The sequence below is a fragment of the Pleurodeles waltl genome, chromosome 6 (genome assembly GCF_031143425.1).
Source record: "Pleurodeles waltl isolate 20211129_DDA chromosome 6, aPleWal1.hap1.20221129, whole genome shotgun sequence".
Taxonomy (NCBI): domain Eukaryota; kingdom Metazoa; phylum Chordata; class Amphibia; order Caudata; family Salamandridae; genus Pleurodeles; species Pleurodeles waltl.
Window position 1 is genome coordinate 364,238,871 of NC_090445.1, and position 15,879 is coordinate 364,254,749.

At 43.6% G+C, this 15,879-nt stretch overlaps 1 protein-coding gene across 1 annotated transcript in view; it reads right to left on the minus strand.

The window, feature by feature from the left end:
- The window catches only part of LOC138299741 (immunoglobulin superfamily member 1-like), a 301,153-nt gene extending 288,192 nt beyond the window's left edge, over positions 1–12,961 (minus strand). Inside the window, exon 1 of the mRNA XM_069238265.1 lies at positions 12,699–12,961. The gene's annotated coding sequence lies outside the window, so the exon portion shown is untranslated. The remainder of the gene's footprint in view (positions 1–12,698) is intronic.
- Positions 12,962–15,879: the final 2,918 nt, after the last annotated feature.

Genomic DNA, 15,879 nt, shown 5'->3' on the forward strand with positions numbered 1-15,879 from the left:
ATCCTGCCATAGTATCTGGAAGTGCTATAATTGGACTAAGGTCTAACAATGATCTCGATCCGTCAAAGTCTGTCCCACAAGAGAGACTGCTCGAGTATTTTCGTTATGTCCTCCCCTCATTACATTCTGTGACATGGCACCCTGTTCACCTACAGTAGGTTTCATCTGTGCAAAAAGGGGTACAGCTGGACCAACAGTCATAGGTAAAGATAAAGCATCTGGGCTTGGTCTGGCACTGAAGCTCTGTGGGAGAGTAACACCCATGTTCTGATTCATCATTGAAGACATGTCTGACTGTGTCCCTGTTACTGGAATAAATCTCGGCATGACTTGTGGCTGCACCTGGGGCAGTAAAAGTGGAGTTGGTTCTGTTTGAACCAACATCGGTCTCGGGAAAACCTGTTCCATAGGCACCATTAAGTTCGAAGTCGTTTCCATTACAGGCACATCAGGGGATATTCTCTGAACCTGTGGCGGCTGCACCTGATTTTGCACTACAGGAGTAGTATGTGCATTAAGACCACTCTGCATCGTATTCTGTGTTTGGCTATCATTAGCCTGCATCGGACTCACTATTCCATTAACCTGTGTCGGGGCTGTAGGATCAACCCACTACTCTTGTCCCAGAAGAAAAGCATTGAAGCCCCTGCGAGGGAAATCATCTGATTTTCTGCCCTCAAGAAAACAGTACACCAACCACGAGCATGTCAGAAGTGGGATTTGAACCCACACTTCCAGAAGAAACTGCAACCTGAATGCAGCACCTTAGACCACTCGACCATCCTGACAGGCACTCCTTGTGTCATTCACGGTCTGGCTGCCCTACCCTTAAATTGAACATCCCATTTGGGGGAAATGCTAAGTTCCCATCTTTCTCTGTCACTTTGCACCATTGCTTTAGCCAAAGACATGGCACAACACCCTCCTCTTCCATTACAATGTAGGCTGGTATACCTTCTGGCGGTGTAGCCTTGCCTATACTTGTTGTAATATACGTATCTCCCCTTAAAGCACTCTTTAAAGCTTTGAAAATGTTCATCATTTTGACCCTTTTGTTATTCAAAATCAAATCAGGAAGTGAGTTTTAATCCCAGAATTCCCTTCACCCACTTTCTCAACCAATTGCCTCTCACAGACTGCTGCCAATCCGTGTGCGACCCTTCTCACTAACCGACCCAGTGCGGCTCCAAAGATGTCACACTCACACGTACTGCGGCTGACAAAGTCTTGCGGCTTGTCCTCCCAAAGTTCGATTCACACAAAACTAATGCAAAAATTGTGAGCACTAATCAAAACCAAAAACCAAATCTGCTGATTACTTACAGGAAAGGCAACACAATTGTTTCAGAAACGTTACAGATTTTTCACTGATGGCTCTCGCTCTTGCAGCTACTCCTTGTGAGGAAATGCCTCCTTGGCATGGTTACCCCCTAACTTTTTGCCTTTGCTGATGCTAAGTTATGATTGAAAGAGTGCTGGGACCCTGCTAACCAGGCCCCAGCACCAGTGTTCTTTCCCTAAACTGTACCTTTGTCTCCACAATTGGCACAACCCTGGCACTCAGGTACGTCCCTTGTAATTGGTACCCCTGGTACCAAGAGCCCTGATGCCAGGGAAGGTCTCTAAGGGCTGCAGCATGTCTTATGCCATCCTGGGGACCCCTCACTCAGCACATGCACACTGCTTCACAGCTTGTGTGTGCTGGTGGGGAGAAAATGACTAAGTCAACATGGCACACCCCTCAGAGTACCATGCCAACCCCACACTGCCTATGGCATAGGTAATCACCCGTCTAGCAGGCCTTACAGCCCTAAGGCAGGGTACACTATACCACAGGTGAGGGCATATGTGCATGAGCACTATGCCCCTACAGCGTCTAAGCAAAACCTTGGACATTGTAAGTGCAGGGTAGCCATAAGAGTATATGGTCTGGGAGTTTGTCAAACACGAACTCCACAGTTCCATAAAGGCTATACTGAAAACTGGGAAGTTTGGTATCACACTTCTCAGCACAATAAATGCACACTGATGCCAGTGTGCAATTTATTGTAAAATACACCCAGAGGGCATCTTAGAGATGCCCCCTGAATACTTACCCGACTTCTAGTGTAGGCTGACCAGTTCCTGCCAGCCTGCCACACCCAGACATGTTGCTGGCCACATGGGGAGAGTGTCTTTGTCATTCTGTGGCCAGGAACAAAGCCTGTACTGGGTGGACATGCTTCTCACCTCCCCCTGCAGGAACTGTAACACTTGGCGGTAAGCCTCAAAGGCTCCCCCCTTTAGTTACAGTGCCCCAGGGCATCCCAGCTAGTGAAGATGCCCGCCCCTCCAGCCACTGCCCCCACTTTTGGCGGCAAGGCTGCAGGAGATAATGAGAAAAACAAGGAGCAGTCACCCACCAGTCAGGACAGCCCCTAAGGTGTCCTGAGCTGAGGTGACACCTGCCTTGAGAAATCCTCCATCTTGAGTTTGGAGGATTCCCCCAATAGGAATAGGGATGTGCCCCCCTCCCCACAGGGAGGAGGCACAAAGAGGGTGTAGCCACCCTCAAGGACAGTAGCCATTGGCTACTGCCCTCCCAGACCTAAACACACCCCTAAATTCAGTATTTAGGGGCTCCACAGAAACTAGGAAACTAGATTCCTGCAACTTGAAGAAATAAGGACTGCTGACCTACAAGCCTGCAGAGAAGGAGGAAGATGACAACTGATTTGGCCCCAGCCCTACCAGCCTGTCTCCACCTTCGAAAACCTGCTCCAGCGACGCATCCGACAGGGACCAGCGACCTCTGAAACCTCAGAGGACTGCCCTGGACTACAGGACCAAGAAACTCCCATGAACAGCAGCCCTGTTCAAAACCAGCTACTTCTTTGCAACAAAGAAGCAGCTTCCAAAGACTTCACGTTTCCTGCCGGAAGCGTGAGACTCTACACTCTGCACCCGACGACCCCAGCTCGACCTGCAGAAAACCAACACGTCGGGGAGGACTCCCCGGTGACTGCAAGCCCGTGAGTAACCAGAGACGACCCCCCTGGCCCCTCACAATGACGCCTACAGAGAGAATCCAGATGCTCCCCCTGGCCGCGACTGCCTGTAACAAGGGACCCAACGCCTGGAACCAACACTGCACCCGCAGCCCCCAAGACCTGAAGGAACCGAACTTGGATGCAGGAATGACCCCCAGGCAACCCTCTGCCTTGCCCAGGTGGTGGCTGTCCCAAGAAGCCCCCCCTGTGCCTGCCAGCACCGCTAGAGTGACCCCCGGGTCCCTCCATTGAAACCTATACAAAACCCGATACCTGCTTTGCACACTGCACCAAGCCGCCCCCCTATGCCGCTGAGTGTGTGTTTTGTGTGCCTACTTGTGCCCCCCCCAGTTCTCTACAAAAACCCCCTGGTCTGCCCCCGAGGACGCAGGTACTTCCCTGTTGGCAGACTGGAACCGGAGCACCCCTGTTCTCCATAGGCACCTGTGTGTTTTGGGAACCTCTTTGACCTCTGCACCTGACCGGCCCTGAGTTGCAGGTGTGGTAACTTTGGGGTTGCCTTGAACCCCCAACACTGGACTGCCTATGCCCCAGGATTGAGACTTGTAAGTGTTTTACTTACCTCCAAAACTAACCTTTACTTACCTCCCCCAGGAACTGTTGATTTTTGCACTGTGTCCACTTTGAAAATAGCTTATTGCCATTTTTACAAAGACTGTACATGATATTGTTTCATTCAAAGTTCCTAAAGTATCTAAGTGAAGTACCTTACATTTAAAGTATTAAATGTAAATATTGAACCTGTGGTTCTTAAAATAAACTAATAAAGGATATTTTTCAATATAAAACTGGAGTAAGTCTTTGAGTGTGTGTTCCTCATTTATTGCCTGTGTGTGTACAACAAATGCTTAACACTACCCTCTGATAACTTTACTGCTCGACCACACTACCACAAAATAGAGCATTAGAATTATCTACTTTTGCCACTATCTTACCTCTAAGGGGAACCCTTGGACTCTGTGCACACTATTTCTTGCTTTGAAATGGGATATACAGAGCCAACTTCCTACACTCCTTCTTTCTCAGTTTCCCTGATTCGCAAGCAAACTTTGACTCCCACATTTTACTCTCAACTGATCGGTGGGTCTGTCCTGGTGCACACAGACCTCGCCAGATCTCAGTCGAAAAATTATTTCACTGACTTTGACTCTCACTCTGACTTCTCGACTACGCCCGATCAACCTAGTAAACCAGACAAATTACAACATAAAACCCAAGCGTCTCATACACTTTTCGATATACTCCAGTGTTATAATCTACAAAATGGTACAAAGGAAAAATACAGACTCACAAAGAAATGTAAATAGTTATCTCAAGTAAAAGTTAAAATAACATTTAAATAATAGTGTATGGGATGAATTAGAATTGAGAATGGTATCTTCTGTGGTTCCTTAGAATGTAGTGGAAGTGGTACGCCCGGGAGTTTACAGTAGAATGTTAAGAATGTAAGCAGAATGTGAGAACGAGGAGACGGAGTTCGGGAAGCGTTAAATAAAGAACCGCTTAACAAGTCATCTGGAACTTGTAGTTACGTTATTTACAACATAAATAGTGGCGACGAGGAAGAGGAAAAAGAAACTGTGCAGGGGACAGAGAACGCTTCCTGCCCCTGATGGTGAAATACTTCGTCTACGTCCAAGAAAGAATTCACACTCCGTGACAAGCTGCTTTGATCAGGGTAAGCAGCGTTGGACATTTTGATAATCGGAAACAGACGCATAGCTAGTGCTGGAAAAGTGCGTGTCGAAGCTTTGCTTCGCGTTGACAATCGCGGCAGTGATGAATTCAAGCTGATAGTCAACACGCATTTCAAATGCGTGTGCTCAAACATAACTGAACCGTAGAACAATTGGTATCACAGGCATAGCTGTGCTAGAAGCGGTGCGTGTCAAAGTATTGTTTCGCATCGGCAATCGCGGCATTGTAGAAGTAAACTGATATTGTACGCGTATTGCAAAAGCGTGCGCCAGGAAAAGAACCGGTAAAGACATTCGATAAAATTATCACAGGCTGTGTAAGAAAACCGGCACGAAAAGCGGAAAATTAAGAACAGTGTAGTATCAGAATTTAACACAGAACCACAATTAAATGAAAGAACGTAAATAGGAACGTACTGTGTTAAGAACTCTAATTCAACTCCGTAACAAGCTATTGCTGGTGAATCAGGCAATATCCTGGAACTTTTGCAAAATCACATGACAATAAGGAGGAGTCACGTTCAATGGAGCGAATGAACAACTAGACAGCTAATCTACGAAAACTGTAGGCGAAATCAGAACCATTTCGGGAAATCTGAAAGGAAGGCACAATTGAATATTAAAGATAATTGTTATTTACAAGAACTATTTAAGCCACTCAAGAACAATGGCAGCAGCAAGTATGTCACAGCCACCCCCTTTCCTGAGTGAGTTAGATGAACCAAACCTTCCATGGAAAGAGTGGATAAAATTGTTTGACTCGTATGTAATTGCCATTGGTGGGGAAAGATTCACAGCATTAAGAAGACAACACATTTTACTTCATAATCTAGGTATCCAAGGACGGAAGGTATATGAGAGCCTCACGGATATGGATGTGGAAGAGGACAATGGGGGGGAGGTGTTAGATGAATATGAAAAAACTTTAAGAAAATTGGAAAAACATTTTGGGCATAAAGTTAATGTGGTGTTAGAACGACACAAGTTTTTTAGTAGAACGCAATGCAAAGATGAAAAAGTTGCCAGTTATATTGCATGCCTCAGAGGATTAGCCAACACATGTGAGTTTGGTATATTGGAAGACTCATTAATTAGAGATCAGTTAGTAAGATGTACTAACAACCTTAAAATTCAGGAGAAGTTACTAGTTCAAAACCCAGCATTGAAAGAGGCAATTGATGTAGCCAAGGGCATAGAACACACGGTTGAATGCATGAAGATAATTAAACAAACCCCATATATAGAAGAAGTTAAGGAGGTCAAGACATACTCTAAGATAGAAGATAAAGAAGCTGATTCTGAAAAGGGGAGTAGGATACATGAAATAGCAGTAAAAAAAAATATGCCCAACAACATAGACCTGGGAAAAAGCAAATGTTTCAGGTGTGGAAATAATAGACATCTTGCTAACAACCCAATGTGTCCTGCTAGGAATGGTGTATGCAGAAAATGCGGTATCAGGGGACATTTCGCACGAGTGTGTAGAAATGAAAAAGGGGAAAATAGTGAAAAAAAACCAATTCACAAATTTGAAGACTCTCAAGACGTTAAAAACAAGTATGTATTACAATTAAAAGATACGGCTGAAGAAAAACATTGTGACAAATCATATCCTACATGTGATATTGACCTGGAAGGTGTGAGGATAAGAGCTTATGCAGACTCTAGTTCCCCTTTTACATTAATTGAATATAGTATTTACGAGAAGTATTTCCAAGAAAAAGGGTACAAGCTACAGCCTGCTGATATCTCTCCGGGTGGGTATAATGACGATCCCATACCCTTAAAGGGTAAGTTAGAACTCCAAATAACATTTAAGGACAGACAGACGAAAGGTAGTGTGTACTTTACTAACAGAGGATCAAATTTACTGGGATGGAAACACCAAAAAGAATTGGGTATCAAATTAGATCCGAATAGTGAAGAGCAGGTTTTAGCAGTGGCCACATCCAAAGAAGAAGATAATGTGTGTGATGAATTTCCCACATTGTTTAGTGATGAATTAGGATTGTTAAAAGATTACCAACATTTGATAAGGGTGAAAGAGGGTACCATACCGGTAGTTCACAAAGTCAGATCCATCCCATACTTAATGAGAGAACCTTTGAAAATGGAGTTGATGAAACTAGAAAAATTAGGAGTGATTGAACCCATAGAAAGCTCGTTATGGTTGGCCCCCATAGTCATTACTAGAAAACCGGGGGGCAGAGGTATAAGAGTATGTGTGGACTTGAGAGATCTTAACTCCAGTATATGGGTAGACAGGTTTCCCCTGCCCAGAATAAGTGAAATGCTGAGCACCATAGGACCAGCTAAAATTTTCAGTGTGATAGATCTGTCATCAGCATATCACCAGGTAGAGCTTCACCCTTCATCCAGGTCGCTTACTTCTTTCATCACTCCATATGGAGCTTTCAGATATTGCAGAATGCCATTTGGATTGGCTTCTGCTGCTGCAGTTTTCCAGCGTATCATGCAAAGGGTGTTACAGGGCATAAATCAAGCATTATGTTTCCAAGATGACATTCTGATTTATGGAGCTACAAGGGAAGAACACGATTCTACTTTGAGAGAAGTATTTAAAGCTTTAGAGAAGTCGGGAATGACTATTCGAAAGGATAAATGCCAGATAGGGGTGAAATCAGTTGAGTATCTGGGACATAAGATAACAAAAGATGGGGTAGAGACAAAATAGGATCTTGTTGTAGCCATAACAGAAGCCCAAGCTCCTACCAGTAAGCAAGAACTCAAGTCATTTTTAGGATTGGCTGAGTACATGGCTAAATGTGTACACAACTTTGCTGATGTTACAGCCCCTTTAAGATCATTATTAAAAAAAAATGCCATTTTTGTTTGGGACGGAGAGTGTCAGGAAGTGTTTAAAAAAATAAAAGAAGCCATAGCTAATTCACCTAATTTGAAAACTTTTGATTTCAGGAAAAAAACTATAGTGACTACAGATGCTAGTGGAAAGGGGTTAGGAGCTACCCTATCTCAGAGTGCAAATGGACAAGAGGATATAATAGCTTTTGCCTCAAGGTCTCTTTCAGTTGCAGAAGCAAATTATTCCACCATAGAAAGAGAGACATTAGCATGTTATTGGGCTATAAAACACTTCAAGTTTTTTCTATGGGGCTTACCTTTTGTTATAAGAACAGACCACAAACCTCTTACAGGAATATTCAGCACAAAGGGTGGAGAGCGAGCTACTCCTCGCATAGCGAAGTGGATACAAGCTTTAGAAAATTTCAATTTTACAGTGGAATATGTTCAAGGAAAAAGGAACATAATTGCAGATTTTTTGTCCAGGTCACCAAGGATGGTAGAAGTGGAGGAAGATACTGACATCCTGGAACCAGTATTGTATATAGACCTAGCTGGGTTAACAAAAGGTGAATGGGATAAAGGTATTAGGAATGATCTAGTGTTAACGAAATTGAAAGAAAAGATTGTCAAAGGGTGGCCGGACAGATCAAAAGATTTAGAGGAAGACTTGAAGGGATATTGGGAAGTGAGATCAGAACTTAATATTCAAGATAATATGGTGATGCGAGGTGAGAGAATTGTACCTCCCCGAGTGCTGTGGGTCAAGCTGGTTATGTTAGCACATGAAGGGCACCTAGGGAGAAGCCTCACCAAAAATAAATTAAGAGCCACCTACTGGTTTCCAACAATGGACAAACTGGTAGAAATCAAGGTAAAAGAGTGTATGAAATGTGCTACCAGTGACAAGATAAATATCACGAGGAAAGTACCACTGTCACCAATAAAAGCCCCAAGTAGACCATGGGACAAGTTAGGAATGGATATTTTAGGTCCGTTAGATCAAGTGGGAGTAGGTGGAAAAATTTTAATAGTGTTGGTAGATTACCATTCGCACTGGATAATGACCAAACCGGTGAACCAAATAACCACTAAAGAGGTAATAGTTTTCCTAACAGAGGCGTTCATGATTGAAGGAATTCCCAGTACTCTGATAACTGACAATGGGGTACAATTTACTTCGGAGGCCATGAAGGAGTTCCTAAAGAAAGTTGGTGTCAGTCATTTTAGGACTGCCTTGTATCATCCACAAGCAAATGGGTTAGTGGAGAGAACCAATAGAATGATCAAGGAGTGTTTGAAAATGGCCAAGGTGGTTCAGGAGCCGGGTGGAATGGCTTTGAAGCAAATGCTATGGTCATATCACACCACACCCAATCTAGTAACAGGTATTTCCCCATTCACATTACTAAGAGGTAGGTTGCCAGGGACCAAATTAAACCCCAACTGGTTGGGTGGTGGGAAACCCCAAACTGTACAACATGAAGAGATAAAGGTTCGCATTCAGCAAAACCAAGGTAAATACAAAAGTTGGTATGACAACAAATATGGTACCAAGAATAGGCACTGGGAAGTGGGGCAGTGGGTAATGGTCAAATTACCGGGAAACACCAAAAGAGATGGTAGTAAGTTTTCATGCCCTAAGAGAATTATTGAGGTACACAGAAATGTAGTCAAATTGGAGGATGGCAGAGTATGGAGTATGGACAAATTGGCTTGCTGTGGAAAACCAAGAATAGATCATGGAAACCCAAGAGAGCAGGAGGAAGGAAATGAACCTTGGGATTCAACAAGACGAAAGAGAGAGATGAGGAACAAGAGATGCCCAGCGAGGTACAAGGACTATTTGCTCAATTATTAAGGAAGGGAGATATGTTATAATCTACAAAATGGTACAAAGGAAAAATACAGACTCACAAAGAAATGTAAATAGTTATCTCAAGTAAAAGTTAAAATAACATTTAAATAATAGTGTATGGGATGAATTAGAATTGAGAATGGTATCTTCTGTGGTTCCTTAGAATGTAGTGGAAGTGGTACGCCCGGGAGTTTACAGTAGAATGTTAAGAATGTAAGCAGAATGTGAGAACGAGGAGACGGAGTTCGGGAAGCGTTAAATAAAGAACCGCTTAACAAGTCATCTAGAACTTGTAGTTACGTTATTTACAACATCCAGAGTCTTAGACCGCGCAGGGTCCGCACATCAACAACCACGTGGACAATATTTGAGCACAAAGCGCCACACACATGTGAAGTTCAATGACTTTCCTACTCTCACACTGCGGAGTATGCATAATCCTTCTACAACCTCATTTGGAGTACGCAAACTCCCTAAACCCTCACAAACCTCACAGTTCACCTGTAATTTGCATAAGCTGTGCAAGTGCAACCAACTTCATTCACACTGTCACTCGAACGCAGAGAACATCCTCAAACAACCATAATCAAGTTCTGAGATTCTGGGAAAGTAATTTCTGGACTTAATTAAACATTTTCTCTCCAATTAACATAATTGAAAAATAAAATCCAAATCTCAGTAATAATGAACTCTCAGAAGACCAAATCATCAATCTACCACCATCTCTGGGAACACCTACAACTGTTAGTACCTGTACCTCTGTACTGGACATCTATGATGAGCTCTTAAGGAGACAAACCATCACCTCTGCTACCATGTCCGTTAGCGCATCTGACCTTAATAAGAAAACTTACAAGGGGACGCAAACAGGTCGATGATACTTTGAACTCGCAATTAAGATGTTCCCACCATAACTCCCTATTGGTCAAGGGATCGCATGTTCACACTTTGTCCAATAATACTAAAACTTCAAATCTATGAATTCTACCACTACTCCGTTCACATGTCGCTAATTGGTTTTTCCTGCAATGTCCTCATCATCCAGCTCATCGGGTAACAATATTGTTGCAGCTTCTACTCCAGTCAGTATCTCTATTGTTCTCCTCCTGAGAAAGTTAGTCTCACACACATTACACACACAATGTTACATTTAGCAAGAACAGCATCTTCTAGCAATCGGTTCTCAGGAGAAAGACTTTTAGCTACAAGCACATTTAAACACTACAATGGAAAATCACAGTTTAACTCTGTAGGACAGCCATTTATTAAACGTTAAGAAATACAGCTTGACATGAGGCCGGGCAACTAGGCCAAGACCTTCGCTAAAGTAAGGCCTACAATTAATAAAGCTAATACATAATGCATAGCCCTTAATACGACATACTACTACACTAATCAAACGTATACTCAACATTTCGTATTAATACTATTAATAAGTACCCTTCGAGAACATTGGCGGCCACTCATCGTGAGCACATTTTCAAATGTGTGCATGATTTTTCTACCTAATAATATTTTCTATACAAATCCATTACTCATAATACATGAACTCTCGTGAAAAATGTTATTAAAACACCTGAGCTAGCACTAGGACATATAAAACACACAGGTATATGTCCTGCCTTTTGCCTACACAGCACCCTGCCCCCTGAGTTACCTAGGGCCTACCTTAGGGGTGACTTATGTGTGGAAAAAGGGGAGTTTGGGCTTGGCAAGTACTTTTAAGTGCCAAGTCGAGGTGGCAGTGAAACTGCACACACAGGCCTTGCAATGGCAGGCCTGTGGCATGGTTAAGGGGCTACTTATGTGGGTGGCACAATCAGTGCTGCAGGCCCACTAGCAGCATTTAATTTACAGGCCCTGGGTACATGCAGTACACTTTACTAGGGACTTATAAATAAATTATATATGCCAATTGGGTATGAGCCAGTCACCATGTTTTTAAGGGAAGGAGCATATGCACTTTAACACTGGTTAGCAGTGATAAAGTGTGCAGAGTCCTAAAGCCAGCAAAAACAGTATCAAAAAAGTGGAGGGAGGCAGGCGAAAAGTTGGGGATGACCACCCTAAGGCTGTCAGGTCTAACAGCATATATGTGTGTGTGTGTGTGTGTGTGCTTTTGATAACTGCACAGTATGAACCTAGCCAAAACGCAGCGGAGTGATGCCCTGAATCAGTCTTAAAATACTAACATGGATGTCTTTAGGAAATCTGTCTGAGACAACATACACTAAATTAATTGCTGAAGCCATCAAGGGATTGATGGGACTGTGACCATTGCATGATTGTCAGCAGGTCGCCTTGAGTCAATTGGTTTCTGTCCAGACTGCAATTCATTCTAATGAAAAAATAATGAAAACAAGAGATGCCTTAGCGATGTGTGGAAAACTAGATCCCATTGCTGAACCATAATTCTAATTCTAGGTGCTTAACCAACTTGCTACATCTTATTCTTATATCTGCAAAAGTATGCTTTATGTGAATGACGCAAAATGCACTCACAAACTCAAACCTAGGAGAGGAGAACTAACAGTTTATCATGATTGTTGACTTGTGCTTGCCACTGTCATTTTTCTTTCAGGTTTTTGTACGGTGCGGTGCTTCATGACTAATAAATAATAGGAGGGTATCTGACAGCTGAGCACCTCATGAATATTTATCTCTCAGTACACCAGTTACCTTATCTGAGGCACACTGGAGTACTTAGAATTGCTTAAAAAGTGCACTTTGTAAAAAAGTGCAATTGATGTAATTAGCCCTGTAGGCATAGGTTCACTCGTGTGGAAACTGACAGGACAGTCTAGAAAAATATAGTGCGTCCCTGAATCGCGAATGATGGTGCCACAAATTTCTCTTTGACTACTTTTTACGACAAGATGCAAGACATGGGAGTATCCTAAACCGGTGGCAGCTTGAACTCTGTTTGGGCCTCATGATGAAAAATCAATTACCTACATTGTCATTCCTTTCACTTAAATCGAATGGTGATTGTTGTTTTGCACGATAAAGAATAGATTCCACCTTCTGCTGCTGAAATTCTGTCAAAGCCCCTTCAAAGCCCAGTCATATTCAGCTAATCACCCCCTTACAGTTCCGCCTTCTCCACCCCTGCTCCCTAGAGAGCTCAGTAGGAGGACATGTGCGTTTTCCTTTGTGCCACAGAGGACCTGGACCAAGCCTGAAAGGTTTGGTAAAGTTAGGGAATTAATGTCACGGGACGTCATACATCCAGTACTGTGAAATTAGTCACCTCTACGCAGTCTGCATTACCTGAACACTTGATTTCCCTCCAGGGCGTGTCCTCTCATGTCGCTGAGCACCGGGTTGATGTCGACAACGGCTGCCACACAGTGACCTCCAGCGTCGGTAGGGACAAATCCGGACCTCGGACTGGTTCTGGGCACTTCCCGACAGCTGACCCGGGCTTCTTTTCTTCCGCCTTCTGAAGTGAGGGCTTTGCCCCAGGTCCGCCCTGCTCTCCGTTTGAGGGTGAGTCGAGGTTTGAAGTTCTGGACTTTTCTGCAGAGCTTGGTCTCTGCTCTTGGCTCCATGGACTGAAGCGGGGCCATGGCCGGTGGCCAAAGAACAGCGGGAGATGTCTTATGGCGATGAGCGGCCCATTGTTCTCCTGGGCTCAAGTCAGGCTTTGGAGCCAAACAGGATGGGCCTCTTCAGAGCACACGTACAGGACGTGCAAGAATAGAATGGGCGAAGCGTCCACCTGTGAGTGTAGCCGGCGGGCCGCTGGAAACTCATCGGCAGAATTGGGAATTAAGCTCTCTCAAGCGAGTAAATCATTTCCAGTACAAAAATATCCATCTCCTGAAGCAATTAAAAATAGTTTTCAGGATAAAATACGTAACCTTCCGATGGACTCGAAGCCTTTGATAACAAAGGACCATAGACACATAACTGTCTTTGAGAACAAAGTCTTTATCTGCAAATACAATGGTGGTAAACCGCTCTGAGAGTTCATTATCTGCTGCAGAGTTGTAGGTGTAAGCTTAAACTGAATAATAATAAATGAGTGTTGTTTACTAGTAGGACGAGTTCTCATGTGAGGGTTTTGCTGAAGCAGGTGTTTTAATTAGAAATTATTAATGACTGTTTATGTATTTTGAATAATGAAATATGTAGAAAATGAACGTAGAGAAAAATAATGCACACGTTTGAAATTGTGACCTCGAAGAGTGGCCATCAGTGTTCGCTAAATGTACTAATTAATGATTAATACTGATGAAATATTGAAAACGTACTAGACTAATGTAGTAATATGTCATATTTAGGGTTAAGAAGTATGCTCTAGCTTATTAATTGCAGGCTTTAACTTAGCAAGTGTCTTGGCCTAGTTTTACCTGGCCTCATGCAGAAGCTGTATTTCTTAGAGTTTAATAAAAATGCTGACAGAGTGAACTAACTATGAAATGTTCATTGTCTTGTTAAAAGTGCTTAGCAGAAGCTTTCCATGAGAACCAACTAACAGGAGACAGTGGGGGTGATTCTCACCCTGGCGGGCGGCGGAGGCCGCCCGCCAGAGTTCCCCCTCCAAAATACCGCTCCGCGGTCAAAAGACCGCTGAGGGTATTTTGGGTTTTGCACTGGGCTGGCGGGCGACCGCCAAAAGGCCGCCCGCCAGCCCAGTGCAAAACACCCTTCCCACGAGGACGCCGGCTCAGAATTGAGCCGGCGGAGTGGGAAGGTGCGACGGGTGCAGTTGCACCCGTCGCGAATTTCAGTGTCTGCAAAGCAGACACTGAAATTCTTTTTGGGGCCCTCTTACGGGGGCCCCTGCAGTGCCCATGCCATTGGCATGGGCACTGCAGGGGCCCCCAGGGGCCCCGCGACACCCCATACCGCCATCCTGTTCCTGGCGGGAGAACCTCCAGGAACAGGATGGCGGTATGGGGTGTCAGAATCCTCCATGGCGGCGCAGCTTGCTGCGCCGCCATGGAGGATTCATTTGGGCAGCGGAAAACCGGCGGGAGACCGCCGGTTTTCCACTTCTGACCGCGGCCGAACCGCCGCGGTCAGAATGCCCAGCAGGGCACCGCCAGCCTGTTGGCGGTGCCCCCGTCATTTTAGCCCTGGCGGTCTTGGACCGCCAGGGTTAGAATGACCCCCAGTGTCCTTAAAATGGATCGAGCGGTGTGTAATGTGTGTGAAAAGTACTTTTCCAGGACATGAGAAATGAAGACACTGACTGGAGAGGAAGATGCAACAATTTCGATAGCTGACGAGCCGGACGATGAGGACATCGTAAAGCGGACCAATCAACTTTATGTGAAGGAAGAAATATTAGAATGAATAGATTTGGTATAGAAATATTATTGGGTCGAGTAATAACGTACGATTAATGGACCAATAGGGAATCAGTGGCTATTTTAGGTCACTTTGATATAACAACGCAACAGGAGAATTATTCAGATTTTAGGGAATTACTGCGATATTGAGAGAAGAAGAGACTCGAGATTCTGTCATTGGGCTTATACTGTCTGACTGAGCCTGATGCTTTGCTGATCGATTGATGACCTGAGGACGAAGACTGATTCTGCTTGCTGACCCATACAGTGGATAGGTAGATATGACAATGTGACTGAAATACATTTTTATGCTTTTTCTTTCTGGGTACCAACTGCGCTGTTTTGAAAGATTCTTAGTTAAATGTTTTTCCAAAATTTGTGTTCTAAATTGTTTTGCATGAAGCCCAACATGCTGATGCTAATCTGGGTTAGATGAGGGTATTCACATGACGTCGGACCAATTACAGGGACTAATGTTTTGACAAATTATCTTGCTGAGTTTTATGTATGCCATATCCTTGTTGCAGCTGACTCTGCTATTGATCTGTACCGTTGCTTTAGAATGTGTTGTGATTCAATCCTTGATTAGATTGCGTTTCTTCTGTCACTTTGGTCCACCAGTATTGTTCTTATATGTGTTTTATTTGATATTGAGATTAATCTACATGACTTTAGCATTGTTAATATAAGGGAAATAAACTTACTAAATTTTTACTAAAGGTGTGGTTATTCACGGCTGAAAGGTCAGGGTGCGTGACAATTACTGACTCTATTGATTATTGATTGACTAATGATTATTGATTCTTGCGTATTGATTATTGTTTCTGTTCTGGAGCTTTGGTAAGAACATCTTAAATGAGACAAGTTCATCGACCCATACGGGTTCCCTTTGTAAGTTTACTTATTAAGGACCGACGTGCTAACAGTTTCGATTCCAGATTCATCAACTCTGAATAATTTTACAGCAATTTGGTTGGATTCTGGAGGGTGATTTATTAAAATGTTTTTTTTGTTTTGTCACATATAAGAATGTATAGAACATATCCTTACCAGAAAGATGTTGTTCCTGCTTTGGCAAGGGATAGCCCCAGATTCATATGCTTATAATAGACTAGTGAACACTACCCAGAAAGGAGCAAGGGAGCAACTCC